Source organism: Falco peregrinus, chromosome 7, assembly GCF_023634155.1.
Source record: "Falco peregrinus isolate bFalPer1 chromosome 7, bFalPer1.pri, whole genome shotgun sequence".
Classification (NCBI taxonomy): Eukaryota; Metazoa; Chordata; class Aves; order Falconiformes; family Falconidae; genus Falco; species Falco peregrinus.
This window is the reverse complement of record NC_073727.1, coordinates 62,281,427-62,308,293: the sequence shown is the minus strand read 5'-3', so window position 1 is coordinate 62,308,293 and position 26,867 is coordinate 62,281,427. Positions and strand designations below refer to the sequence as shown.

General features: G+C 37.6%; 1 protein-coding gene across 2 annotated transcripts in view; it reads left to right on the top strand.

Moving 5' to 3' along the window:
- The first annotated feature begins 3,217 nt into the window (after positions 1–3,217).
- Positions 3,218–26,867, top strand: part of GREB1 (growth regulating estrogen receptor binding 1) — a 108,939-nt gene continuing 85,289 nt past the window's right edge. For both annotated transcript variants that reach the window (XM_027787845.2, XM_005238167.3), the window contains exon 1: positions 3,218–3,328. The gene's annotated coding sequence lies outside the window, so the exon portion shown is untranslated. The remainder of the gene's footprint in view (positions 3,329–26,867) is intronic.

Here is a 26,867-nt window from a genome sequence, read left to right as displayed (position 1 = left end):
AGTGCTGGTCGCTGCTGCCTCCTGCTGGAGCAGCCTCATATCATTCTTTCTTTGCCGCCCCTTCTCTGGGTAGGTAACTCTTCTGGCCAGTTGCTTTTGCTCTTCCACTGATCTCCAAATCTCTATAGAGTACCCACACTGTCAGCATCTTGCCTCTGACATCTTCCTGCCCTGAGTGCCACTATGGCTTGCTAGGGCTACAAGACAGATCTTTTATTGCACATCCATTCTTTTTCATTTATTAGTACTTAATTTAACCTGCCCTTTCAATCACCTACTACTATGAGATATGCCTGCAACATTTCACAGTCTATATTTGGATATCTTGAATAATTTTCTGTCATTTCACCATTTGCATTGTACAATGCATCAAGCTTTGTCACAGCAGTGTTCAACACCTTCTCCAGTTGATTGGCAAATATGCTGAAAGTCCATCAGTCAGTCCTTGGTGTCCTGCTCCATATATACCACTCTTCTGGTACTGAAGTTGGTTTAACCTAGAGGTTACCTGTCTTGTAGCACATGTAGTTCAGCATGTAGCTCATAGTTCAGCAGCTTTGTATTTGGGTAAAAAAACTCTGGTCCTGATGATATGTTACTTCCAAATGATCTGTCCATTCTAAAGCTTCCTTTGCTTCTTACATCAGTAAGAAGTTCTGACCTTCAGGAGTTGTGCTGACATGTGACATCTCTGCAGTATTCTAGAAAAAGCATCTAGCTGATTTTATAGAGATCTTTCAGCACCAAAACAGATGAGAAATCTGATTCTCTCTCCTTTTTTAAACCTTTTCTATTTTTAAAGTTTAGCAGTTGTTAAAATAAAAATTAATTCAAATTATGAGCTCTGACATAGACCTCAGCAACTACAACATGAACAGCATCAGTTTGACATGATTACTCATACTTATCTGGAGATAGTTGCTGTAATGATTTTTAACATTGTTTCTGGTCTGAAAACTTTGTTTCACACACACAAGTTCTGAGTGACTTCCAGCCACTACTTAGGAGTGGTACTCTGCTCCTTTTGGGTTGGTGAAGGCTGTTGGAAAGTAGCATGTATACTGAAGGCTGGTAGGAAGTATTTTTGTGCATAGTGCAAGATGGCACTAGTTCTTAAAAAGCATATTGCAGCCCACAACTCGGGAAGGAAAGTCTTGATGCTGGCAGTCTGGCTTATTATTAAAAGTCTGGCTAATTATCAAAAGTTATCCAGACATTCAAATCTTTACTTTGCTATGATTTTGGGTGAGTAGGGAGAGTTTTTGAGATGTGAGATTAATGTAATTCTTCCCATTAGGTGAGACACACTGAAGTGCAAGTCTCTTGAGCATGAAAGTAGGAAGCATGCCCTTTTGCTGCAGCACAACACTGTAGCACATTTCTGAGTATTGAATGTAACTATCAGATGCATTTGGTTAAGTTTAAACAATTTGCCAAGAGGTGCACTTGCTGTGCCTTCAAGAGGGAGAGGGGATATAGCACTGTGCTGTGATATAGGTCTTGCTGCAGAGGAGAAAGTGGAAGAAGCTGCTCAATTGAATCACGATGAGTGTATGGTTTGGCAAGTCTGGATTATAATTTTTTCCTAAATCTTCATTTCTGGGCAAAGTGACTGAGACGATTATGACAGAATAAAGAGACTAGTTCCTTAATTTCAATTCAGTCATTTAGGTTATCGTTCTCAAGCTGGATCAAATCTGTGTTGTTTGCACTAGTTACTGAGCTTGTCCTAGCTTTGAGTGAAGATAAAGACTATGTTCTGATTCTTTTCAGATTGATCAACAGTTTTATAAAAAGATTGATCAATAGATTTTGTTTTACATGGCGGATGTTGCTGTTGTGCTCGAAGAGCCACCTTATTTGTCTTTTATTTGTGAGATGATCCAGGGAATGTGAACAGTTGTTTCTCTGCCCCGTGGACCACCTTCTGTTGACCTTGGATGTGTCATGCCTCCTAATTGCCCTTTGAGGCCAACAACAACAAAGAAACATGGGCTAGGATATTGAAAGTTTTAAAATAACTTGTAATTTCTACAACTTCATTGTGTCTGACCTTGGCCTTGCAGTAACTAACTTGCTGCTTAATTTTGGGCAGTCAGTAAAAGAGACCTCATGAAGTAAGTGCCTAATACATCTTCATACATCACCAGAGAGATTCAGGTGCCTCTCAAGGCCTCCAGAGGGAGATCCTGTCCACTTAACTAAAGTGTTTAACCTTAAGCAGACAAGATCTTTTAGAAGTCTTCAGCATCACCTACCTCTCTCCACAGTCTCTGTAACAAACATAAACACTTTAGAGACTGGTTTATCGATAAGTGTGTCTAAAATTAGGTCCTTAAGAAGAACAAGCTGGCTAGTTGTAATTATATGTGATTTCTGGAAGCCACGTTCTGGTCACCTGAAAGTGCTTCTAGTCACCATAACTGCTGAAGGTGAAAAAAGACCACTTGAACACATTTGTTATTCAAGCTGAAAACTTAGAGGACTTGTGCCTCTGTTTTTCATGATATTTAAGGTGATTATTTCATAGCTCAGAGTCTTAGAAAATACCACTGGTTACTTTTTCACTTTCATTCACTATTGCATCATCAGATTATACTGGTATTTGAGTCTGGCTTTGCAGGAAAAAGTTTGGAAGCTTTAAAAAAAAAGCTATTTAGAATAAGGATCGAGAAACAAAGAGCATAAACAATAGGTAAGCTGGATTTGGGAGATAACTAGTTATCCAGGGTATTTTTCTTTAATCTGTATCGATCTTTTAAACTAATCTCCAAGTGGCAGGCTTTGGCTACTGTGACTAGATTTCTTTCACACATAGATAAACCCTCAAAGTTTCCAGTTTCTCCAGAAGACTTCCCCTTTCCCATCATATCCCTGGCATTCCCTGTGCATCTTCTGTTCTATAAGTTTTTTTTTCTCTTAGGGCCGTTGAAATTGTGCTTTAGACCCTAGAGCCAAATAAGGCATGTCTAGTTGGGAAGATACCATATTCAGTGGGAAGCAGGGGTGAGGATGCATGAGACTGGAGAGGGAAAGGCTGGGGGGAAGGGTGAGGGGGATTGTATTCTTGACCTTAGGTAGCTGGTGCTGAGAGGTAGCGCATTGTGTTGAAGCGCAGACAGAACTGGAGTTTGTGGATGGGAAGGAGGGAGCAAGGAGGAGGGAGGGGGAAGCTGGGACGGGGAGGAGGGGGAGGAGGAGAGAGCAGCATCTCTATCTTTCTTTGCAGACCAGCTGCTAAACAGCAAGGGGAGGCTCATGCTTCCCTAATATCCATCACTCCCTGCTTCCAACGTGGTCAGACAGAGCAACAAAGAGGGTCTCGGAGGTAAGATCCTTGCAACGTGCAAAGCTGTAACATCTGCCAAAACAAGGAGAAGCAGCAGCAGCAATACAGAAAAAAGATTATCAGCACCTGGGAATGCTCAGAGGCGGCGGGGGTGGCGGGGGTGGCGGTGACGGGAAGCCCGGGTCTCCTGAAGGCTAAGGAAGTGTTAGCAGCAGTAGCAGCAGCAGCAAGAACGGAGGAAGCAGGGAGCAGATTAGGTCTGAGGGAATTAGGATACCAGCTAGCAATACTCAGCAGTTTGTGTTCCAACTGCCTGTGTACAACGAGGAGAGAACGGGGTAGAACTATAAAAGCAAGTTCTCTGGTATCTGGCAAAATAAGGCTTAACAAAATATATGAATGGTTTCTTTACGCCAAATGTAGTTCTGGAGTGAATAAAACAATTAATTTGTGCATTTCAGAAGAAAAAATATAAAACTAGAGTCTGCATATTGTTTTGACTTTCTTACATGAAAGGCTGATTTTTCATTTTAGGGCAATGCTTCAGTTCAGAAATGCATTTAATAGCAACAAGGAGAAAAGAGGTCAAAACACCCAAATGAAATGTTTGGGGTCTTTTTGAGTTTAACAAAATGGTCTGTTTAACAATTACTGTAAGAAAATATTGATGATACCAAACAAGGTATGCTAGACCTGAGAAATACTGTTTCATTTCAACTGAAAAAAAAAAAAAAGTAATTTTGTACTGGCATGAGATGAAATTTGTAATTATGTTTGATTCACCTGCTCAGCCTAAAAAGTCAGCAGTTTGGTTAGGTATATTTATGAAGTGATTGGTTTACTTTCAGTTGCCAATACTGCTTAGATGAAGGAGACAGAAAGTGTAGTATCTATACGTTGGAGAAATTGATGTTTGCTTTTTCATTGTGCTTTGTCTAATTTACTTTACTTTTTGACATATGAGCTACCTTGGTTTTGTTCTAACAACTCATAGACCCTTCGGAAAATTATTAACTAATAATGCCAGTAATGTCAGTGTTTGTTGTTAAACATGTTGAACTAACTACAAAGAAAATTAACAGTGGCTTGTATGTATCATGAATAAGTCTTTATGATTTAATGTCTTTTTTTCACTGTGAAACATAGAGTCAGTATCCCAAGGTGGACATTGTGGAATATTTGTGCTTAATTGGAAGTTTCTGTGTTTTCATCTCCACACTAGTAACTAAAATAGCTGTAGTGACTTGATTTCATGTGTGAGTGAGGAAGTTAGAACCACCATGCTCTGTTGCCTTGGGGAACTTGGCGTTGGTGGACCTGATTTTGATTTGACTTTTCATCAGTGTAAATTTACTGGTACTGGTGTACCTGGGATCAGCATCAGGTTCTGTACTAGTCTACTTCATCATTGCTCCATTTTTCTTATAAACAGAGAATAGCCACAGCAACAGGACTGTTCTTTCACCAGCTTTTACAATGAAGTTAATTGCTGTTTCAGGGCTTACAGTTCTGTTATTATTTTCAAACAATAAATAACAGTCTGACTGGGCTCCTTATCAGGCCTGGTAGTTGTCAGCTGTAGCTTTGAAATTTACTTCAGTCAGTAGAGAATCTTATTAAAAAAGAAAAACCAAAATAACTTCTTTTCCTGTCATACTACCCCCTTGCTTACACAACTAGTTTTATTTTTTTAATTTATCTTTTTGTTTGTTAACTGCAGGAATGCCTGATATATTTTTGAAACTTCTTGTTCTGTCTTATTCTTAATGTACAGCTGTCTAAGAAAACCTTAATTGAGGCCTTAAAAGTGGTCTTTTGTTTATTTAGAAAATCTAAGCTTACTACATACAAAATTGCCTAATTATTTTTTGTGTCTGTATTTGACTGCAGTTTTGATTTTCTCTGGCTTCTGCTAAAGAAACGGAATGTTCTCAGTTTGGAAAGGTTTAACTGTGTTATGTGCATAAAAAAACAGTAACAAAACAAACCTAACAAGTCTACTGCTGCAGGTAAATTCCATTTGAGCTAACATTCTTTCCTACTTAGACAATGCTTAACTATTGTTCTCTTAAAACAACCTTCTATGAACTGTATTGTTGAAGTTTATAAGAGCTGGATGCAAAGCTCCCTGAAGTCAGGAAGAGACATTCCATTGACTTCAAATGGCTTTGGATCAGGCCTGTCACGTGAGATTAGCTCCTGACAGAAGATCTTATAAGCACAAGCGTAGGACAGAATGATTTAGGGTTGGAATTTCACTTATACTGTGATCGTCTTTGCTTTGTGAATCTGTTAGGCACAATGGTTTTGAAGCAATGCTTCATTTATTTTGTGTTAAAAATGTCTATATTCCTTGGTGCTGTGACTATACAGTTTTGCAGAAATTTTCTTCTCACTTAGGTCTCAAATATGTTGTCTATTTGTGTATATATTTAAATACTTTGTTAAGCGAGTCTGTCTTTGGATACCATAGTTCAGAATCTGTTAGATTTTAAAACGCCTCAATAATACTCTGCATAATATGCACAAAGTTAAGGAAAGAGTTTTCTAATGTGCAATAAGTTTAAAACAATGGTTTAATTTCTGGTTTTCTTGTTAAACTAAAAGAACATATTCAGTATAAAAACCTAATGGCTTCCATAGTTTCTCTTTTTTTTTAAAAAAAAAGTAAGAAAAAACAGTTGCCCTCAAAACCTAGAAGAGATTGCTCTATAAAATGTGAAAAGTAGCAAATTAGTTTGTAATTTGCAGTTTTTCTGCATTTGAAACTTATGCAACTTACACAATGTAAAAGTAACCATGAGAAAAATGGTATAGTTTTGTATCACAAAACAGGAACATTTTACAGCTTGCATTCTGTAAGGCTAAATTTGGATTAGGAAGCTGTAAACTTTCAAAGGTGATTCATGTTAATAAATGAAAGCCTGTCAGACTCCTAAACACTCTAGTGGTGCTGGGCATAATTATCTTTAAGGAAAAATTGGTTTTGGTTCTTATTGATTGTGGCTCTTCTAATGAATACAAAGTCTGCACAGCAAATGGTAAGTGATCTGTCACTCCTTTTTTCACCCTTAAACAAAATAAAGCATTTACTTACTCTCAGCTGAGATCAGGCACAACCAGGGGTTTATTTCATGTGAATAAAAGTTACATGAAGAGGCATAAAAGGCTAGTGTAACTAATAACAACCAAAATCTACATACAAATATCTCTACTTAGACAAAAACGCGACTGCATTTGTGTATTATGCACATGCACAGGGAAAGCATTGCATCTTTGAACTGAAAATTCTTTACTTTTTTTTTCTACTTAGACTGTGGTTAACGATTCAGTCTGCAAATCTGACTAACTCTTCAAAACTTCTCTCACACAGACTGTAGCAGGAGACCCTGTACTTTAGTAAGGAAATTTAAATGTGTCATGCTCATTTTGCGGGTATTTGTGGCTGTTCCTTTATAATTACACTTAAGTATTTCAAAGAACATTGGTTTGATTTTCAGTTTTCCTTCATTTGCCATTTTCCATGTGTTGCCTTTTGTGCTTGAATGTTTATTTGAGGAATAAAGGAAGTCTAAGAAGTAACATAGCCAGTGGTGTATTTCTGAAGAAACAATAAAAGAAAATAGCTGTTTAGACATTGTGTATCTTAGAAAAAAATGCTTTAAAATATAAATACTGATTGAGTGTTATAGGAAGAAAATATCCTTTTGCTAGCTAAACAGCACAGCTGTACTTTATGTACTAAAAGCAATTTTTAATGATGTTGGAGGCATATTTTATATAATTATGCAGTAGATGAAAATGAAAGATTATTTGTAGAAAGTATATTCTCATCACAGTCATAAAAATAGGCAGTACTGACAAAGAATTGCCATCAAAGATGTATTTATAGGTAGGAGAATTCATCCTGATACTTAGCCTATTGATTCTTTTAACACTTTTTATGTTGTTTTAAATGGTTGCTAGCAAAACATATTCTTGATTTTGACCTAGCTGTCTTAGTTTTTAGAGCTCCTTAGTAGGAAAGTGCGGGACTAGGTCTTCTGTTTCTATAATAGGGAGAAATTACATAGATTTCACCTTATGAGATGGGAAATTTTTATGTCTACAACGTTTCTTATCCCTTTTCCAAGGATAAACATTTATTTAAAATAAAAATCTGATCCTGTCCTGTGAAATTCTAGTGTCATTATACAATGCTTTGAAATAATAAGCTAGTTTCTAATGATTATGACTGCATTTCTGATTTCATCGTCCAAGTCCTCATCTACTAGGTCTGTGTACCAGCTGTAAGAGGACTTGAATGTGTGTATAGACAAGTTTAGCAGCACCAGTTTTGCTTCTGTCAGCAAGAAGTTTAGTGCATTAAAAAAGGAGACTATAGTCCTTTCTGATTTGGAACCACATTTTCAAAATCTCTTACTCTCCCACTTTCTCTATGAAGTAGAGATTAAAGCAGCAAACTAATACCTCACACACAGAGTTGTCAAACCATACACATAGTGTGGTAGATAAAACTGTAAATATCAATGGTGTAATAATTCAGGACCCTACTTGTAATAACAGTAGTGAAAATATTTCTGAACGCAAGAATGATTTGGAAGTTGCTGAAAAATTGTAAAGATTGTTTCATCCTAATCTGACAGCTATTCTCATTTTTTTCACCCCACAGGTAATGAAATGGTTGATATACGGTGTAAATACATTTGTTTTTAAAGAAAACATTTGTGACTTACTTGACTGCAATGGATGCTCAAGTTAAGTGAGGGATCCAGATTTCAGTGGCATTGTTGTGTAGATGGAACTGTGAATTATTTGGCCCCTAATTGTTCAAAATGCATGCATAAATATGCTGTGGAGATATGCATAGGCATACAGATGTAAATTTGGCTCAGTCATTCCTGCCATCTGGGGAGGAAATGCATCTAGATGCCAGCCATTTCAGACTTGTTAGAATATATTAGACTTTGATGAGTAGTTTTAAGTTCTATCATTTTATTCAGTTTAATATCTTCTGTCAACAGGTATATATGTTGCTATACACTTTGGTGTTTTTCCCCCTTGTTCTACTATTTCTCCCCCATTTTTTGTCATTTGTCATCTTTTGTGTAAAGAAGAGCGTAGTGTTCACATCAATGGTAAGTATATCTCTGCTGCTCAGAAGGGCCTTGAAGCAAGAGAGCCTTAAAAGAAAGGAGATAAGTCTTGTCTTCTCAGCATGAGACAAATGTTTGACCCAATATCCAGCCCCCCAGCTATGATACAAGCATCTAACACACTTAGAGTGCAGCATTGTAGTATCTCCTGCTTTGAAGTTCACACGATACTGGAAGAACACGAGAGGAATCTTGGTGATGTACTGTAGTACTCTGCCTCACAGTGGGGTCCCCATCTGAAAGACCATTTAGAAAGAGTATTTCCTAGGGAATCAGTACAATTCCATGCGTGTGATGCCTGGCACAGCATGGTGGAGGCCATGAGATACTGACCAGGCCTAGTCATGTGAGAGGGTGGCTGAGCAAAAAGTAATGTACAGTGCATGTTCTGTATTTAGAAGAGCTTGCAAAGACCTGGAGAAATCTCTTTAAATTCTGTGAAGCAAATCTGGGTGCAGAATCGGAGGCACTGGAAAACTCTGGTCTTCCACTAATACTTCAGTCCCATTTCCCAGGGGCAAATAGGCTTCCACAATGTGAAACAGTGCAGCTCCACAAGGAGAACTTGCTATAGTTTCAATATGGTGGATGGATTATTGTGGAATTTACTGTCTGTTCTATAATCTGAGGGTACTGGGATGTGTTCCCTCTTGCCATTTAAAGGATTGCTTAGAAAGTGAATTTTGAATTAGTTGACAATTTATTTTCGTCTAGCAGTGCTTGTCTAGGTCTTAGGGAGACTAAAAAATAAATTTTAAGTATCCAGATTTCAGGATAGTAAAGTCAGTCTCCTTATATCCTAGGCAAGGAAGATTATATTGTGGAGTTTGATACTGGTAAATCCTCTGTTTCAATTCTTACAACTGAGGAGGATGCTGTATACTGTTGCTTCAAGTCAGCATGGCAATGCACAGCTACTGACAGATTTGAACAGCTGAGGCCTGAACGACTGGTTAGATCCTTCTGACTTTTACTGAATTTTGGTATCAGGCCTCAGAATTCATCAATAAATATTGGGTGTTGCTCTGCAGCCATATATGGCAGGTTCAGGTTACTCTGGTGGATTCCCAGACGTTTATCTGTAATGTCTGGAGAAATTGATAGCAGACTCTTTGAAGGTCCATTTCTTTTTATGTAATACTTGTGGGAGAGCCATCATATCCTACACTTTCTTGTTTATGAAGCTCTTTAGAGGAAATCTGGATAAAGGAAAGAAGCTATATAGTAAAATCATAAAATCATAGAATATCTCAAGTTTGAAGGCACCCATAAAGACCAAGTCCAACTCCCTGCTCCTCACAGGACTACCTAAAACTAAAACATATGACTAAGAGCATCATCCACATGCTCCTTGTACTCTGACAGGCTTGGTGCCATGACCACTTCCCTGGGGAGCCTGTTCCAGTGACTGAACATGCTCTTAGTGAAGAACCTTTTCCTAATACCCAATCTGAACTTCCCCTGACAGCTTCATTCCGTTTCCTTGTCTCCTGTTGCTGCTCACCAGAGAGAGAAGATGAGCACCTCCACTGCCCCCCTTGAGGAAGCTGTAGACTACCGTGAGTCACCCTTCAGCCTTCTCCTCTGCAAGAGTGACCTCAGCCACTCCTCAAGCCACTTCCTTGTCCTCAAGACATTTCACCATCTTGGTCGTCTTACTCTGGGCACACTAATAGTTTGATGTCCATATATTGAAGCACCCAAAACTGTGCACAGCATTTGAGGTGGGGCTGCACCAGTGCGCTGTAGAGTGGGACAGTCACCTCCCTCAACTAGCTAGCTATGCTGTGCTTGATGCACCCCAGGACCCAGTTGGCCCTTTTGGCTGCCAGGATACACTGTTGACTCATATTCAACTTGCTGTTAACCTAGACTCCCAGATCTCCTTCTGCAGGGCTGCTCTCCAGCCTCTTGTCTCCTGGTTTGTACATATAACCAGGATTACCCTGTCCCAGGTGGAGAATCCAGTAATTGGTCTTGTTAAATTTCACGTGATCAGTCATTGCCCAGCTCTACAGGCTACTCGGATCTCTCTGCAAGGCCTCTCAAGCCTCCTAGCGTAGTGGCTCCTCCTTGTTTAGTATCGTTGGCAAACTTTATGTACATTTGGTTTGATTCCTGTGTCCAGATCATTTATAAAAACATTAAGAAACACTGGCTTTAAAATTGAACCCTGGGAAGCCACGGGCAACTGGCTGCCAACCTGATGTAACTCCATCTGCTATAACTCTTTGACCTCTCATCTTGTTGTCTTGCCTTTGGGAAGTTTGTCCTTAAAATGACAGTGAATTTTTTTTTTTCTGTATGAAAGAGAAGTTGTCCTATAATGTTACTGTATCTTGACCACCTTTGAACAGTCAGCTGTAAATTTCATAGTATTGTAACTTAGAAAAAGCAACCAGCGTTTTTTCTCCAAGCATGAAATTATCAAAAGTTCCATTTTTAGAATATCTTCCATTTGCTTATGCTAGCTCACTGATGAACATTAGTACTAATATTGCTGCTGAAGTTCACATGGCCCCAGCTTGAACCATGGAACAAGGGTTTACATCCTAAATGGACAAAATATGTTATGGATATATAAGTTACCACAGCTTAGCTGCTCTGTCGTGGTTACCTATGACTAAAAACCTTTGTCTGTGAGGCTTTAATAAAGAAGTAAGAGACCTTAGGTTACTTTGCACCAAGACTTCACCACAGTCTCTGTCTTACAAACTGTGTTTCCAACCTCGTGCTCTACATTTCTTTGATTCATCTGCTCTTTCCTTCCCCTTTTATCAAACCTAATCATAATCTTCTTTTTTGTAAAAAAATAACCCCTCTGTATACTATAATATATAAGTACATTTTGATAACGATTCTTGGTGGGCTGCAAGAGTCACAGTCGGGATTTTTGAAAGGCAATCTATTAATTTCATGTACTTGTCTACCAACAATCTTTATACTGACAATCCTATGTCTTCCAATTTAATGGTCACATGCAGAGGTTTAATACAAAAGAGAAAAAGGGCTCCCATTCAGAGAAATAACAGGAGGAACAAATATAAAACAGGCAGCATTGTTGTTTTCTGGGAAGATATACCTAGTGCTAGTGACAGAAGAGAAGGGAAGTACAGTCAGGTGTCTTTTCCTTGGGATTATTAACCAGGGAGTCAGTTTGCTGATGCAAAACCTGGTCTTGTTCATATCAGTTCAGATAGCTGTGTTAATGAGGCTCTTTGGTTAATGAACCTGCTAGTCTTTAGTGCACCTATCTTTGGCTCCACCACTGATCTTTTTTTTTCTGTTATGCTCCTGCCATATATTTTTATAGCTTTATTCATGTGTGTTTTGTATGATCTAGAATATTGCTTCATCTGATTAATTTTGTGCTCCCATTCATCTGAGTAATCAAGCCATAACATTGCTATCCATATGGATTTTCCTGTATGGATGCCATATCTATCTAATGGGCTGCCTTCCCATGTGGGAAAGGGGTTTATTCCATGTACTGTATATATCGAATTAGATACATATTTTTATCAACAGATTGGCTGATTTGTTAAAGTGCATTGAAAATGATAGTATTCTCCAGCTATAATGCAGGTCTTCTAATGAATTTAATACTGCAATATTTTGTAAAAAAGATGCGCTTATTAAAAAGCTAGGTAGCAGATTTATAATCCGTGAAAATGCAAATGCTTTGTTATACCTATGCATTTTTAGCATTTCATTATTACTGTGCCTTAAAGGATCCCTGCAATCTCAAACAGGTCAGTCTACCTTTTTCGTTTTCACATGAATTAAAATATTAACATCTGTAAAATCTCAGGTGGTGACTGTATAGTCTTCTATAGACGTTAGTATATGTCTTTTCTTGTGTGTGTCTTGTTTTCTTTTATGCAGTAAAGTTTCCTGACACATTCTCATGCTTATTTTAGTACTTTTCTTTCTGTTATGCAGCCAGCACTTCGTATGCATGAGCGGAAGCCAAAGGCAGCTGAGGGATGCAACTGGGAGTATCAGTTGGTATGAAAAAGTGCGGCAAGTAGGGCAGGTGACTTAGCTTCTCAGTTCATTCTCCAGCTCCAGCTCACTGATGATGTTTGCTGTCTGAATGGTGTCCTCTCTTGGGTTCTCTTTTACAGTAATTCAACGATTTCCCTGCAAGGCAAAATTTAAGCATTGTTCTGGAGCTAATGTGTTTCAAAGACTGCTCCCGCTAGGCAAATGCATGACACAATTATTTATGACTTTCTTAATCCCACAGAATTTTCTAATACTATTTAAGTAGGTTTCTTACCCTGTGTGTAATGTGATGCAACATCCCAGTTCACATATCACATCCTTTTAGTTCCATGCCAACAGTGTTTCTCTCATAAAAGCTGCAGCCTGCATAATAATTGAATTAAACTGACTGGGGGAAAGATCACACGCAAATAGTTATGTCAGGGTCATGGAGGCCCAACAGAAGCCCAAAGACGCTTTGGCCAAGCATCAAATGATGTGAACATGATCCTGCAGTGGGAACGCAAGTGATTCTCCATCCCTTGACATAAAGGCCAGGCATCTCTTCCTAGGCTATATACTTCCAGCAGCAGAGGGTGTAAGGTCATGTTGACAGTCTGGATGTGAAGTAATGGTGTGTAGGATGGCAGCAAGAAAGCAAAATTTTATGGATGGTGCTATCCCCATTTTAAATTAGTTATACTGCTTCACAGTCTTTTTGCTGCTAGGTGGCATTGCTTTTACTTGTAATTTGGTTTCTTTGGCAGCGCGTTCACTTTCTACAGAAAAAAGGCTATCTTGAATTCAAGCTAAATCTTACTACGTGTTTGAATGATCCCTGTAAATTTTGCATATGAGGTCTTAATCTGCATGGAAATCTTCCCTCAGGTTTGTTTTTTCTGTTGTGTGCTTCTGTAGATTCAGGATGAAACACATTTTTGTTTTTAAGGTGCATCTTTTGATATATCCAAATAGAAATTGCTTACACAGTTGTGTGTGTTAGGTTATGTGATGAAAGTCTGGCAACTCCTAATGAAGTTGATGCAACAGAGGAAGAACAGCCTAACAAATAACACGACTGCAAAGGAATAATCTATTCAATCTCCTACCTACACCAGAATTAAGTGTAACTGCAGCCACAGAATTTGCCTACATTCAGGGCCATGTATAAAAAGACATGCACATGAAAATCTAGTGTTTTATTAAGGCTTTATTCACACATCATCTTCCGACTGCAGCTGGCTGAGAAGGTTACTGCCCCTAGTACCTCATTATTGCACTTCTGTCAGAGGTTATTACAGGTGACCCAGCCAGCCGAGCTGCTCCTGTTCATGGCTCCTAATCTGTTCTGCTTGAAATGAATGGAGGTAGTGAAGATTATTTTTTTAACAGTTTCAACTTTTTTTACTAAAGAAGATCAGGGATTGCTTACAGGAGCAACAGTGTGGGTAAAAGTGGCAGGACAATAATTTCCAACATCAGAGCAGTAATGAGCCTCTATAAAAGTGATTGTAATCTTTTCAGTGGATGCTGCCCGAACTGGAAGATTTTTTGATGGCCTTATGTGCATTGAATTTACGCCACTGATCTTTTAGGCTTTTCATGTTGCTATATAGATGTGACTTAAGTTCATATATATATTGCCTGTTTGGGTATATTTTATGTTATCCATGGTCAGGATTCAGTTAAATGAAACTATCTACAGACCTGTGGTTCAGCCGAGGTTTTTTTACCCTGGTTTAATTTTATCTGTTTTACATTCATGCTGGAGCTGCTCTGAGGGGTCTTAATGATTCAGAGTCAAGTCCCCTGTTCTGTCTAAAGACATGCAATTTATTTTTAAAATAACGACAGTAAACACTGAGCAAAAATGCTCAGGGTTTCAGTTCAAAACCCACCAAAACTAGTAAGGTCAATTCTAACAGCCTTTGTATGGCTATCATCAGCATTTTTTTCTGAGAACTTCTTGAACCCTAAAACTTCAAACCCCCCTCTTTTCTTCTTTTTGTTAGTATATGCCTTTTTTTTTTTTATGGCAGTAAATTAATATAGAGAAAAAGAGAGTTTCTAAAGACAGCAAGATTCTTGGTTATTCTAATCACACTCCATTCCTTTTGTGAATTCAGTTTTGCTCTTTTCTGATATACACCTACATTAAAGTAAATAAGCATTGGCTGAGCTGAGTAGATAATATTAGGTGATTTAGAATTGGCTTTAAAACAAGCATTATAAATCCCAGTGTTTGCATTATAAATGATTAATAGTTTCATCTTAAAAACGTTGGCATTTATGCTTTCTTTGTTGCATTATCACTGATATATCATTGACTTATAAATTAGAAGGAATATTGTTAATGTAGAAAAAAATTCTATTAATGCCAGTTTAAAAAAAAAAATCAGTGCAAAACAGTTTACTGCTTGGGCATAGATTTTCCAATTAAAGTTAGTTTAGAAGAGCGTATACTGTGAAATACACCAAATCTTGGATCAGACTTTGTCTTCATTCCCAGCAACAGAACTTCATGGCAGGAAGATGTTTTAGTGGTGCGTAACAAAGGTGGTTCTCAAAGCACGAGACTGAATATAGATTTCTTTGGCTGAACTCCAAATTCATACATACTTACTGGTCATCACTAAGTTTTTCTTGTTAGACTTATTACCTAGATATGGGATATCATTTACATATCTCGAGTGGGTTTTCAGCAGGATTTCCCATAATAATAAAGGGGAGAAGGGTGTTTCTCTAGGTGTTTGCCTGGCTGAGCTTGTGCAGGAAATGTTTAAATCTGTAGGGAATGTCTTGTGTTGTTAATCATATTAGGACACTCCCAGTGTCTTGGCTAGATGTGTATTATTTCTATTTGACTATTTTGTTCAATTTTAATCCTTCAGAAAAGGGGAAAATGAAACTGCTTGATTAAAAGTACTCATGGTCATCTCCGATATTTTGTGGAAAATGTTTTCTCCAAATAGTCTCGAAGGCAACAGGAAAATGATCCAATTGCCAATCACACCATGTGTAGGGAGGAAAACATTTTGAAAAACATTAAAATTACATTTATTTTTATAATATGAACATATAGAAATTGATAATCAGTCCTTAAACTACGGTATGCACACAATTTAAGTTGTGCAAGTTTGAGTGAAATACATTAGCAAACAACATCTGCATGTTAGAAGTGGAATTCTGTATGACACAGACTAGGTAGAAATACTGTGGATATGTGTGCACAGTGTGGTATCATCAAGAAGCTTTAGACAGAGTGGTTTGTGAACGAAAGTAAGTGTTTGAGAATGGTTTAAAAACCAGAAAATTGGAAGTTTTTTCTCGTGGACACTTTTCCTTCTACTCTTTTTGTAAAATCTTCTTAGTGTTCCCACTTGTACATCCATACACAAAGCAATTATGAAAAGCAAAAGAAATCCTTAGTTTATTGGCTAAATTTGGGAAGAATTTTTGACATGGCTGACCATCCTTCAAATGAGGATGTCAGAGTGCAGAGGTCAGGGTATAGAAGCCTTGGGATATCAAAAGGTGGTGAGAAGAATGGCTGGGATTTCCAGCAGCCTGAGTGCTCTTTTGTCTTTAGTGGTCAGTTGTCGAGGATGATGCCTGTGGACATCAAAGAAATGTCTAAACAGTGTTATCTAGGCCTGTCCTTTGCCCCCTGCCATGTAATGGGCCTCTTTTCAGGAAAACATTGGGAAAGCTGAGAAAGCAAGTTGTCCTATGCTAGTGCTATTAATTCAGCAAGAAAGTTGCACTAACCTGTAAAACAACCTATTAGTTTTTAAAAATGTGTATTAGTGAAGGCTATAAATTATGCGTTACACATCCAAGAATCAATTTTAATGTTTTTTTCATAATATATATGTAATAAGAGCTTTTTAAAGAGTTCATTTTCTGCCTGCTTTGACATATTACAGAGAGCCTGTCTGAGAAAATGGAAAAAAATAACTCCCTGCCTTTCTTTAACACTTGCAAAGAAGTTGGGTTTTTTTTCGTTCATGGGTTGTATGTGCTGAGGTATCTTTAAAGTGAAAGAATGAGCTGATATTTGATGTAGCTCATGCTTAAAACATTGACTTTGGTGTCTGGAAGAGATATGCCATCATTTTCAAGATGGATTGCTTACCTCATCAACAAATAAAAGTTACGGTATCAAACAAAGCCCGTACCTAATATATTTTAGCTCTTGTATTGCCTGTTCACTCTTTTTGCATGCTGGTAAAGGAATAACCATTTCTAGCTGTCTCTTTGTGCTAGATGCAAAAAAAAAAAAAAAAAAAAAAAATCTATTCTGAAAATTGTATGAGAAAAGAACTTTGTTATGAGTATTTTCTATTGTTGCCTGTGCAAAAAACATTGTTTGCTTCTTGTCATTTTGGATTTCTTTTTGGAGATCAGAGCTCTTTAAATCCCCAATTTTACAAAGAGATATTGCAAGTTTTAGTGGTGATCCAGGGTAATAATCTGGGGCCCCAGCCATGTGAGAGCTCATTAAGCCTAAAATAGGTAGCAACAGAGAGGAAGTCAGCCTAGAAATGGGCCTGTTTCTCTGATTCCTGTCAATCAAACTGGGTTTTTTTGTTGATTCAGAACCAATGATAGTGCCTATGTCACTATGCAATACTGCTGTCATTTCTGAACTAAGTAGGCTCAATGTAAAAATCGTTCTTTGCAGGTTTGAGGGCGAAGTAGGATTTCTGGCTATGGATCAGACTCTAAGAATATTAATAAAAACAGCCTTTAGGATTCATTGCTGCACTCATTTTGCTAAAAGTATATTATTAGAATATACTTGAAATCTTTACTAATATATTAGGCCACATCAATATACATAACTGCATTATTGTCTTAAGAAAACTATATGAATTCAATATTAGATCTTAAGCTAGGTGGTAATGTAGGTATTAAGAATAAAAGAAGTCTGTGGCTGTTTCAATGGAACTTTCTTAGAAAGAGGAAATTGTAGTTGTGATTTGTTAAGTGCATAGTTATGTGACATCTTTAAATATAGCTAAAAATGTAAGTGTGATGTGTTTTTAAAAGTCTGAAATGAAACTGTTTAAGGAGAATGTGTTTCTTTACTATGTTTTATTTTATTGTAATTTAGGACCAAAGAGAAAACTTTGATACAAATGGATGAGTTAACTTTAGCTAGAAGAATATGTATAATAATATCAATGTTGCTACACTAAATAACAAAGTAACAGATGTGCTGGGATAATTGTTATTTATTTAGATGGATATTGCACTTGAAAATTGGTATGTTGGGCTGCTGGGTGATTCACCGTTACTTATTCCTATATACTCTTCTGGTAAAGAAGATGAAGAGGTACAGTTTTGCTGGCATGCCTGAGTGGCCCCAGAGAAGCTAGATGGTTTTATTAATATTCATTACTACACTGAGAGTCCAAAGTAAATGTTGTTCTTTTTCAGAGAATGGATCTTGACATTAATACTGCAGCTTGTTTAATCTGCAGTAAAAACATGGAAAACAAAGTATTGCACCTTCTGTAATATTTTATCCTCTTTCTTACTACATCTCATCTTTTCTTGTCATAGCTGCATCCTGATTTTGCAAACATGTCCATCCCTAGCTTTACACAAGAGAACATTTCCAATTAGTGAAGAAGGACAAACTCCACACAAAAGGGGGAGTGTTTGCAGAAGTGAGATCCTGATCCTGTAGTTAAATTCTGATCCTATGGCTAAACAGATGAATTCAAATTTTTGTCAGAAGTTATCCATGTCTACAATTATCATACTTTTGCAGTGGCTTAGATATTAGACGTAGCTAATGAATAGGTAGGTCACGGCTGTTTGCGAGCCAAAGGCGTATTTTGTTGTGTCACAAATGCATAATTTATAGGTAAGGATAAGAAGACAGAAGTCAAGGAAACCAGAGAAAAATGTAATTATCTCATAAAGGTTTCCAGACAGTCTTTGGGCTTTGCGGAGTTGCTTCTTTATTTATCTCTAATGGACACTCATGCAGAACTTTCTGCTATATGAATTTATAAACAATCTTTCTTTCCCCACTGCCATTTTAAAATGTATTTTTAAAAATAGATTTGCTATATAATAATCCTAATGACTGTGACCATTATCACTTAGGCAGTTGCTGCTGCTGGCCACTCATTCCCACATGTATAGATATAGTGGTATATAGTGAAATCATTTAAGGGACTGATCTGGCTAAAAATCAACTTAGAAAAAGAAGCAATAAATAATTTTTTCACCTAGGTCATGCTCTAATACCACTTAATACGTCTGTGTATGAATACCTGTGTCGAAAAAAAAATATGGGGCATAAATGTATAGCTTGGGTCAGCCCAGAAGGGAGAGGTAGTCCCTGCACAAACTGGAAAAACTACTGAAAAAATTGAGAACCTGTGCTATGGGAGAATGGATTCCTCCTCTGACATCTACTTGTACATATTTGTAATTGTTCACATTTGAAGTAAGAAGTTAAAATTTGACATTCTTAGAAGCACAGAAATTGCCTTTTCCAAATTTAGATGGGCTGGCCTGTCTCTCTGATGTTTCTGTATATCTGCTGTAGATCACTTGTGTGTCAAAATGATTTTTAAAACATCCATTTTTAAGTACTGGCCTTCTTTCTAATTATTCAGTCTAGAAGAAGCCTAATTAGAATGACAAAAGCTGCTTTAAAAGTCATTATAACTTTTGTAAAGTGAAGTCAGACATTGTAGATTTCCATCCCTAATTCTAGAGTAGAATTAATGACCTAGTAATTAAATGAAAGCTAATGTCTAGTGTTATAAAAAGATGAAAACTAATATATATGGCAACTAAATGTCCGTGTGATCTGAATTAACCATTCTTCCTCAAGAAACAGGCTTTAAAGTTGTTAGGTCAAAGCTCAGTGGCAGTTAGACAAGTAAAAAATTAATAATTATGAAAAGGAGAAAAAAGAAAAAAAGGAAAACAATGTTTTGCCACTGTATTAATCTGCTGTCTACCCATATATTAAATAATGTGTACAGTTCTGGTCTTAGAGTAGAGGCTGAGGAGTCCTGGAGTGGAGACAAGGAAGACTGAAGGTGGGAGGGAGTTTCTATAGGAAAGACTGGATGGGCAAGGGTTCTTCAGCTTTGGAAAGCATAGGAAGAGGGAACAGAAGTTGTAGAAGGTACTGAAAAATAAGAAATTGTACTGAAAATACTTATTAATGCTTTTGACATGGTCCCCCACAATATCCTTCTCTCCAAACTGGAGAGATGTGGATTTGATGAATGATGGGTTTGATATGTTCAGTGGATGAGAAGCTGGTTGGATGGCTGTATCGAGAGGGTAGACGTCAACAGCTCAATGTCCAGATGGAGACTGGTAACAAGTGCTGTCACTCAGGGGTCCATATTGGGGCCAATACTATTTAATATCTTCATCAGTGATATCAACGGTGGGATTGAGTGCACCCTCAGCAAGTTTGCAGATGACACCAAGGTGAGTGGTATGGCTGACACACCTGAGGGATGGGATGCTTTCCAGAAGGACGTGGACAAACTCAAGAAATGAGCCCATGTGAACCTTACGAGGTTCAACAAGGCCAACTGCAAGGTCCTGCACCTGGGTCAAGGCAATCCCCAGTATCAGTACAGGCTGGGAATGAAGGGATTGAGAGCAGCCCTGCAGGGAAGGGCTTGGGGTACTGGTGGATGAAAAACTGGACATGATGCAGCAATGTGCGTGCACAGCCCAGAAAGCTGACTGCTGAGCTGCACAAGAAGCGGCATGGCCAGCAGTTCAAGGGAGCTGATTCTTCCCCTCTGCTCCACTCCTGTGAGACCCCACCTGCAGTACTGTGTTCAGCTCAGGAGTCCTCAGCACAGGAAAGACATGGACCTGTTAGAGCGGGTCCAGAGGAGGGCCATGAAGGTGTTCAGAGGGCTGGAGCATCTCTCCTATGAAGAAAGGCTGAGGGAGTTGTGGTTCTTCAGCCTGGAGAACAGAAGGGTCTGGGGAGACCTTACAGCAGCCTTTCAGTACTTAAAAGGGGCTTATAAGAAAGATGGGGGCAGATTTTTTTAGTAGGGCCTGTTGCGACAGGACAAGGGGTAGTGGTTTTAAGCTGAAAGAGGGTAGATTTAGAGTGGCTATAAGGAAGCCATTTTTCACAATGAAGGTGGTGTAACACTGGCACAGGTTGCCCAGAGAGGTGTTGGATGCCCCATCCCTGGAAGTGTTCAAGGCTCTGAGCAACCTTATCTCATTGAAGATGTCTCTGCTCATGGCAGGGAAGAGGGACTAGATGACCTTTAAAGGTCCCTTCCACCCCAAACTCTTCTATGATTCACTGTTTTTTCCTGAAAAAAGAAGTTGGGGAGCCACTGGAATCATCATGCAACAAATCTAAAATGAAGAAGTGAGTTGCTTTTATTATTTCTTGGATTCCCATACTTCTCCATAGCTCTTTGTCTTAAGCATATGCTTGTTTTCATCATGAGAGAATGGTTTAAATCTCACTTCTGAACTATGTCACATATAAAAATGAGTATGTATGATATGGTATAATTACATTAAACAGTCAAATGTGAATTTTACAATAATTTCTGAAAAAAACATTCTTCTATGGTGTTAAGCAAGTTTTTGATCTAACAGTCAGAAGAGAGTTTTGATTGTGGGTAACTAGACACATAGTGTTGTCTGAGATCTTAAGTTTTGTCACAAATTAATCAGAAAGAATGAGAGATGAAGCCTGTTACATACCATGGGTAAGTTTACAGGAATTTGAATAATCTGAAAAGAATTGAAAAGTAAATGCTGCTGGATAATACAGGTTTCATGCTCAGAGAAGTTGCAGCCTAAGTTCAAATGACATTTTGCCACAAACCTGTGTAAGTTCCCCTACAAAAGAAAGGTTCTTACCTTTAATTGCTATATTTTAAAATGGGCCTTGTTTTTATTTAGCTGGTTAAGCACTTGAAATTTTCAGTTAAAATGAAATTAAAATAACTCTCTTACTATGCCAGGAAAAATGTAAAGCAGGCTTAATGTAGTTCAGTGAGAGAAATGTCTCAGGCCATTCTGCCGTCATACAGCTTCTTATTCCTTTTAATGTATGCTGTATCTCCTGTCTAGTCTGACTTGCCTTGCAAGATGAAGAGCTAACATTGTACAGTCAGTTCTCATTGGTACTCCATAATGATGGGACAGAGTACCAGAGGTGAAGTAAAAGCCATTTGAAATATGCAAACTAATAAGAATACCCATGAAAAACATGAACCTGTTTGTGAGGAGAACAGGAATAGCCTTAAGAAGTTTGCTTCTGAGTGGTCTGAGCCGCATGCCACCCTTTGTGGTGTTGTGCATAACCAAAGCCGTGGAGCAAGGGCGACAAGACTTAAATCAGTTTGGACAATCCACCCACAGAAAATGAGGAGTTGATGTAGAAGCTTTACTAATATAAAGAAGGCAGATCGTCAACTTGCTCAGGTATTTACTTAGTCTATGTAGTTTAAAGGTAATGAAAATGATCTCTCTTCTCGTGGTTGCATGGGTATATGTGCAGCTGTGTAGTGCCTCAGGGTCTGCAACACAGTTGCAAAATGCAATTTTCTTAATCTTTCATAACAATGATAATTTTAAGGCCTAATAGTGTGTGTCAGTATTAGTTGTTTCATTGCTGAATATTTCAGTTCTTGGAAAGGAGAAGTAGTTGGAAGTGGAGTGTGTAAATAATTTTTGGGAAGGACATTTAAAGAGAATAGTTTTTAAAAGACACAGAATAGAAAAGAAATCAGAGAAAGTAGGAAGAAAGGAAAATGGTGACCAGGATGCACGTGGACTTGAAGGCAGAGCTAGGTAAAACAAGCTTGTGGTGAGCCTGAGCACTGGAACTTTTGATTAGAGTGGTTCCTGGTACAGTTTTGGCCTGTGGTGATTAATAGGCTTCCAGAGAGGGCCTGGTCTGGGAATGGCGTGCACCGGGGACTACTCCCAATGTGCATGGGCCTCACATACTGTCCCAGCAGACTTTTTTCCCACTAAAACTTTTTCTCAGCCCTTCAGCTTTCATGTTGTGAAAGCATCACTTTGACAACTGCAGCACAGCACTGGCATTGATTAGAATTCTGTCTCAAACCACTCGTCATGGTTATGTCCACAAAACCATAGGACACTATATGTGTTCAAGAAAGCTAGCATGGACATGCCACAGAATGACCTGTGGTCTGGTGTTATTTAGCAATGTAGACATAGCAAAGCAATGACATTCTGTGTTTGGATGTAGCTGTGAAACTGCAGCCTCACATGAACAGGAGTGCCTGCCTTATTAAGTAGTGCTAATGACAGGGGCTTCATCTGTGCGGGTTTTCCAATAAACTCTTTTCTACAGTCTACCACTAAGGACTGTTGAAATGTGACATACAGAGAAAAAGTGACTAATAGGAATAACGTAAAAGTCATATTATTGCATAAAGGCCATATTTTGTCTTTGCTTTTTGTACAAATTCTTGTGAGGTCATGCAAGTAGAGTAATGAATGTCAGCTGATGAAGGTGACTGCTATATAAACTAGTGTCATGTTATGCATTGGTAACTGAGCCTCAGCCTGAGGATGCATAAGACTCCGTGTGTGTGTTGATATGCGTGTATGTACAGGTAGTACCTACCCACCTGATTTATTTTTATCCATCACTGGGATATAGCTATTGCTTGAAAAGAGCTTCTTAATAGCATACTAGGACGCTTGTCTGAAAAAATTAAGAAGCTGATAAGCAGAATTTATTCAAAGGAAGCAGAATTTCAAAATTAGTTATAAAGGGAAAACCAATAAGAAAAAGTTTTATAAAGCTGTAGTTTGGTAAAAATAAACACCTTAATGGGAAGATTTTTATATATTCATATATTCATGAAGCTATTCATATACTATATAGTTAAATGAATGCAGAGGGTGATGGGGAAAAGATAATAACATACTGTTTCTAAGTCCATAATGTCGAGTACGGAAAGAAGTTACCAGTCAGAGCGTTAGAAGTAAAGGAAGGACTTTGATAACAGAATTCTAGTAGAGGCACGGTTTGCAATTATGTGAACCAGTTATTCCTCCCTTTTCTTCTTCACAGTTTTTGGCACAGTAGACAATGAAGAAAAATAGTATTTCTGGCTGAAAGTGACCTGGGCTTCATGTAGGCTTGACTCATACTCTTCTTTAGCCAAAGATCATGTTCCTGAGTCTTAGCTTGTAGACAAGCAACAGTTAAAAAGATTATTCCTCAGAACTTATGGAGATGTTTCCCTACATAGGATAAATTCTTTAGAATTCTTCATATATGGTTAATTCCATATTCTGTCATAGACCTACTGTTTGGGTACCTTTAATATAATGCTTTTCTTTGGTCTTCAAAAGTTAAGTTCTAATGCAGTGCTGTTTCCTGAATGTCATATAATGGTGTTAACAAAATAAGCCGTACTTTGGGATCCAAGGCATTTCCAAGAAAAGTTTTCACTGTATGTTCAGTAAGTAGAATTATCTGTATTTTACAATGAGAAACATATATAGGTTTAGAAAAAAAAAGCTGAGATTATAACATTAATGTATTAGGATGTGTTATAACAGATTAGGATAATTGTAAGCCTCCCAAAATTGGAGATATGGGACAGTAGTGAGACCAAGGTGCTCTGTGGTGGGCAGGTGAGGTGACCTTGCTCAGAATCAAAGAAAATTGTAATTTTGAAAGTTTGATTTGAAAGTCTAAACGTCCTGCATGCTGATCTTGGGCTAACATTTCTGAATGCATCTTCCTTGTGCTTTCAAATTAATGCTATAAAGCTGAGACGTTTTTTCTGAAAGAGCCTTTATCAAATGTCTAGGAAAAAGACTGTCTTTTATAAGAAAAGTTTACTGCTATTGCACAAGTGATATGTGTGTGTAAAATATACTGGATGCGTAATTACAGGGAAAATGGATGCTGGCAGATGTGAAAAAGCCATCATTTTGAGCAAAGAATTTTGCTCTTATACAAATTACAGGATAAATGGATGCTGGCAGATGTGGAAATCAGCCCTTTAAGGAAAGAATCTTACTGTTACATAAAAGTTTGTTCCTAACATGTCAGTTGGTACAATATGTCCAGTTGTGGTGTTTCAGACATACCATTTTGTACTGTTCGTGCTGTCTGTTTAGAGTGCTGTTCCATTCTTTCTTCTAGCCACATGAGCTCTGTTCTTTTAAATCTTGCTTGATCATGAGAGATTGTTCTCTGCTAGAGACAGTGTACAATGGGCGATACTCAAGTGTGAGAACAACACCCAGCTTTTTTGAAAAATATGAAGCAATATCAACCACCTGAAATAATGGCATTAAAAAGAATATAAATGAGTGTCCAAATTTTTATAGGTGAATGTACAGTGAATGCCTGTCCTTATGCGCCCTTGATGTGCAGTCATGATGTTGTAGTCTTCTAGCATATGCTTCTAAGTCACCTCTTTTCTATTCTGAAGAATCCCAGCCAGCTAGATAGTCCTGAAGTTTGTTAATCCTTTCAGTCTTCCTTCTCATCTTTCTTCGAACCTTTTTAAGTTCTACTATGTCCTTTTTGACACAGTGGACCCAAAGTGATCACAGCGCACTCCAGTGTAAGCAGATTATGGATTTATCTAGTGGCATAACCATGTTTTCTGTTTTGCTCTTGGCTCCTTTCCTCTTAATTCTTGAAATCTGGTTTGCTTTTTTGCTTGATATTGAAAACCAAAAAAAATCAAATGTGAGAACATACTACTAAAGTACTTTAATACACTGCTGAGATGGCTTTTCTAAACCAAGGCACTGAAGTTCTAGCCCAGTTTTCACTGTAGGAGTATAAAATAGTTTCAGGTACAAAGAAATTATTCTTAATAGCCGTTTTCTTTGATCATTATAATTACAAGTATAAACACCATAATCATTATGATTATACAACAAATTTGCACAACAGAGAGAGAGGGAGAATGTGATTGTCATGTATATAATTGCCATTGTGCTGTCTTAAGATTTTTATGGTTAAAAAAAATTATTATTTGTAATTTGTACTCCTTTCTGTGCAGATCTATTGTCCTGGATTACCTTTCCTACTAAGACTTTTTGTGTGTGTTGTATAACATGCAAAAATGGTTTCAAACCAGAGCAAGACAAAATGTCAAAACAGGGCAAAATGTCATATTTACAGTGTTCTTCCTCTCCAGCTTCTTTTCTATAGAATAATGTATCAAAATACGATAAAAATTTTAACATTGCTTTCAGCATAATGTCAGAGATTACACACCTGTCAAATTGAATTCTAATTTTGTTGAAGAATTTAGTATCATTCTGGCAGACTTTAGTCCAGAATTGCTTTTTGATAAATTGTGAGGTAAAAAGAGCAAAAATTGTACTTTATCATGTAATTTTATAATAAATGCTCGCTGTTTTAAATTTTTACTTCTTCTTCCAGAAGTCAACAGCATCATATATAGTTGCTATGCTATTTCAGCACCAAATTTTGGATGTGCAGAATGTTAAGCTAAAATAGATTTTGTGGGACCTTTGCCTTTACAATTTAACACTCAGTATTCTGTTAAAAGCTAAGTTTTGAGGTCTTGGAAACTGCACTAAAGTATGTGTGGTGATAGCATGATGAAAGTATTTTTTACATTGTTCATATGATATTCACAGCTGATAGCTGTTATGTACTCAGCTGAAAAGTACAATGATGTTAATATATGACAAAATGATGCAAAAACCATTCCTCTATTTTTTAGTTAGGGTCATTTGATAAACTAAAGTTGTTTAAATGGCTGTGCTGTTTTGGACTATGTATAATAAAACTTGCAGTAATGATGAATTGATTCTCAAGAACAGAATGTGAGAAAAAGGATCCAAAGTTTGTAGAAGTGTCTGTAGCTCCTCCAGATAACTGCCTCTGTTTTTTCATTACATAAAATGAGAGGCAGATGGGTTCCCAGCCTGCTAATACTATTTCATGCTATTTGCAAATATTAGACCTGGGTGTTTTGGGTTTTTTTAAATGTTAGAAAAATCAATATGTACAAGCAACTTCACTGTCTGCTACAGAACTTTCCTAAGTATTAAGGTAGGTACTGTAAAACTGGCTCATGGAATGTGAAATTTAAAATAAATATGGAATCCTTTATACTTGTCTTCTCATTCTTCCATTTTTAGCAAACAGTTATATAAAATTGACCTTATCTGTGTCATCTGCTCTTGTCATATCTCCAGGGAAAGGGAAGAAGATATTTCAGCAGAGCTGGAGGAGGCATGCTGAACTGAGTTCTGCTTAACCATCATGTTTAGTAGTATTAGCATCAACAGCTGGGTCTCCACCTGATAGAATTTACTCTGCAGAAGAGTTTTGAGCAAGCCATTTTCACAACCTTTCTGAACTCACATATCAAGATATTTGCTTTTGGGCTTCATTCTGGTGGGTGCTA